The sequence below is a fragment of the Penaeus japonicus genome, unplaced genomic scaffold (assembly GCF_977035675.1).
Source record: "Penaeus japonicus unplaced genomic scaffold, GWHDUDI00000001_assembly GWHDUDI00000013, whole genome shotgun sequence".
NCBI lineage: Eukaryota > Metazoa > Arthropoda > Malacostraca > Decapoda > Penaeidae > Penaeus > Penaeus japonicus.
In genome coordinates this window covers 17171317-17175037 of record NW_028234415.1, presented here as the reverse complement: position 1 = coordinate 17175037, position 3721 = coordinate 17171317, and the positions used below count along the sequence as shown (strand labels likewise).

The window sequence follows — 3721 nt, the reverse complement described above, 5'->3', positions numbered from 1 at the left end:
CCAAAAAAAGAGAGAGAAATATGACGAATACCTCGTCACACATTACAACAAGGATCTCGTCCTTGAGAATGCATATGCGCTCGAGGGAGTTCACAAGGCCATCAGAGTGTATAAAGATGGCCAGCCACTCAACCGCATCCGAATAGTATGGAAAGGAGAGCAACCACCTCCCAGTACATACATTTTTTCGGAAAATACATGCCCACCAGCCACGTGCGTCCGTGGAGGGCATCCCCTGTCATTTGCTTCAACTGTATGGGAAGTGGCCATGTAGCTAAATACTGCAAAGATAAGGTACGCTGTGCAGTATGTGGTGAACAGCACAATGCTAATAAGTGTCCTCGCAGTATTGTAGAGGTAGAGGGAGCCACAGCTGCCCCTACTTTCATCCCATCATGCTTCAGATGTAAGAAGACGGGGGTGACGGCCTGGCACGGGGTGCACCGCCCTCCCTGGCCTGGCACCTCTCCCGCCTCCCCCTGTGGAGTTAGTACGAGACCAGCCGACGCCTCCCAGCCCAATCAGCGACCAGCGTGCCGGGGGAGTGGCTGACCGTGCCCGCCATGACGTCACCAGCAGCCGAGACTTCCCGCGGTTGCCGGGAGAAGGGGTGCTGAGGGTTCCGATCTGCATGCCACGGTCGCAGAACTGGTGAAGAAGGTCAACGAGATGATGATGTTCTTCACAGAGGGATTTCCGGGCCTCAAATTCTCCACTCCAATTGCAACCTCCGAGGACAGCGAGGACGCGCCATCCCCCTCCCCTCCCCTGGCACCAGCCCCCTCCTCTCCCCTGGCACCAGCCGAGCCCACCGACTCTCACAGCGAGGACGCGTCATCCCCATCCCCTCCCCTGGCGCCAGCCCCCTCCCCTCCCCTGGTACCAGCCCCCTCCCCTCCCCTGGCACCTCACCCTCACCCTCACCCATGGTTGACCGCAGGCCGCACCGGGGAATCCCCCGCTAGGCCGCGCGTGGACTGTGACGTCAGTGGTGACGTCACAACACCCACGGAAGGAAATATCAGTGCAGAACAACCAGTGGAATCATTTCAAGCACTAAAGGAACGAAACTTAATTTTGATTTGTGAAATAGAGACACTGAAGCGAGATATAGAAAAAATGAAAAAGGACTGCCACTGTCGAGAGGCCAGTACTGCCATCAGTGATAACGAATCCCGCGATGACACACGGTGTCATGATACCAATTCCTCCATTAATAGTGGTCAGTGTGAGGGAGCCCGTGCTGATACTGAGGGAAGACAGTGTCAGGAACTACGTGACACGGACCCTGATAAGGCTTCCGGTCCCCCGAATGTCCTCAACACATCAATTGAACGGATTGAGCTACGAAGCAGAAAAAAATCTAAGAATTAATAGTTTAAATGGTTAAGTGTACTTTTAAATTAAGGTCTGTCCTATGTGAGAAGAAGTATGGTTATACATCAATGTATATGTGTGCATGCTATATATTTTGTGTGGATACCATCGCATGTTGGAATCGCTAAACATGATCATGCTGATCGCTTAGCGAGGGCAGGATGTGATAAGCAAATTGTGGATATAGACTTTGGCATACCTCTTGCTAGGATCTCACACATAATAAGAACCTCCAATAGGGAGGACTTGATGGAGCTAACAAACTCTCGAAGAGCTGAAAGCTGTAGCATAAAACATTTTGACCAGTTCTCGCAGGAGAGATTCATTTATGGGTCATACAAGACAAGGACAAGACAATGTGATATTGTGACTGAAAGAATTAGACTTGGATACAGAATGTATTGGCAGGTCAGTTCAGAATGCAATGTAGAAGAAACTAAATACAGACTTTGCAACGAAGAGTATAAATGAACACTTGAACATTAAATTTCAGAGTGCCATATGATACAACCTTTCAGACCACCTAGCATGAGGTACGCAGAGTTATATAATCATTTCATAACATCAACTGTACTAGAAGATGTACTTATGCTATATCCGAAATTCGGTATATGATACCCTATTATAACATTTATCGAATGTCTATTCACGTTGATATACTATACAATATAATCATGTTATTACCTTGATTTGTAATACAATGTTAGCAACAATGTCATGACTACATAAATGTATCAAAGCTTGCCCATGCCTGTGCAGTTAGCCAGGGTGGTAAATAAAGATCTAAACTAAACTAAACTGTAATATTAGCTGATGGAACATTTTTTTAATGAAAATTATTAGGAAAATATTTTCATCATAAACACAAACACACACACACAAACACATGGAACTCTGCTTGTGTGATAATATTACCCGGAGGAGCAGACTTTAGCAGCAACAAACAGTACTATTGGACATATTGTTTAATATTTAATGCATTGGTCTTGATAATATGGTGAACATAGGTGAATATCGTGTTATGAGCTGAATTTCCTAAAGGACTTCCTCCTTCAAATACTACGAATCATGCAATAGATTTATCATCATAATGTTATTTGTACATATCATATAAGCTGCGGTGAAATTAACAGAGTAATGAAAAATACGAAATTCGACATTATATTTCGATAACTGAATTAATCGAGGATGAAAGTGATTTATAAGCTGATTCATAACTGATTTCATATCGTAAACTCGACTTTTGATCAGAATATCCGACCAGTGTGCGCCAGTGTGACAGGGCGGCGTCCCAGTCTCACTTCAAGCCTCGCGGAGACAGCACGTGGGTGGGTCTCTCCAATGGCGTGAAAAGATGGATTGCCGAAAAGTGCTGCGTTGGAATTATGAGAAAGGTTGGTATTTGAATAGAAATGACTTTATACTTATTACAACAAAATTAAAGAATATACATGGGTGCATGATGAAATAAATAACGCAGAACTAAATAGAAATGACACATTTTCCATTGTCTCGTTTCAGATGATTTGTTGATTGAGCATGTGAAGACAAAAGCAGAGTTGCATGATCTGACTCTCTCTTTGTATAGCGACAAGACGGCACTAAGGATTGCGAAGGTTAGGAAGTTACTAACTTTTCTTAATATTTTGTTACTTCCTACGCCAATGTATTTTCAGGCTTTTTAGTAGTGAATATTTATGTAATATGATTATACACGGTGTCCCACGAGTTTAGGTACTTAGAGCAGGATATGGTAGTTCAAGACATTCTGAGTTAAAAATACTCCATACAAATATACTCGTTTTTGCTTCGTTTTGCGGGAAAATGAGGGTATTTTAGTTGCGGCGACGCAAAACGAAGCAAAAACGAGCATATGTGTATAGTTTTTCTCAAATTGGAATATCTTGAATTATCGTATCCTGCTCTAACTACCAGAACTCGTGCCTCACCCTTTGTGCTTATACCTTATCACATTTCCACGACACTGAGTCTACTGGGGAGACTAAATAATCTTTGAATGTATCTCTAACACCAAACGCCACACATATAGCATTTCTTCGTGTCCTTTGCAGTGGATGTACAGTATTTATTGAAGGCATGCCAGCAGTATCTAGCAATGTTATATCAAGGTGTATTAGATTTTGGAATATACATGTAGTTATGATAAAAGTATTTGCACTACTGGTCGACGCCTAAATGCCAAAACTACACTCAACTAGCCTCCGTGATCGAGATAGTCTGTAGTTAAAAGCCCTTTTGTCTACTAAATGCTTGGTTTGTGGTCTAGGGTAGGGTCTCGTCAGAGTTCTCTTTAAAGGGAAAGCCTCATCTGCAACTATGACAT

At 43.5% G+C, this 3721-nt stretch overlaps 1 pseudogene; it reads left to right on the top strand.

The window, feature by feature from the left end:
* Nucleotides 1–2731: 2731 nt before the first annotated feature.
* The window catches only part of LOC147470611 (uncharacterized), a 1996-nt pseudogene continuing 1006 nt past the window's right edge, over nt 2732–3721 (top strand).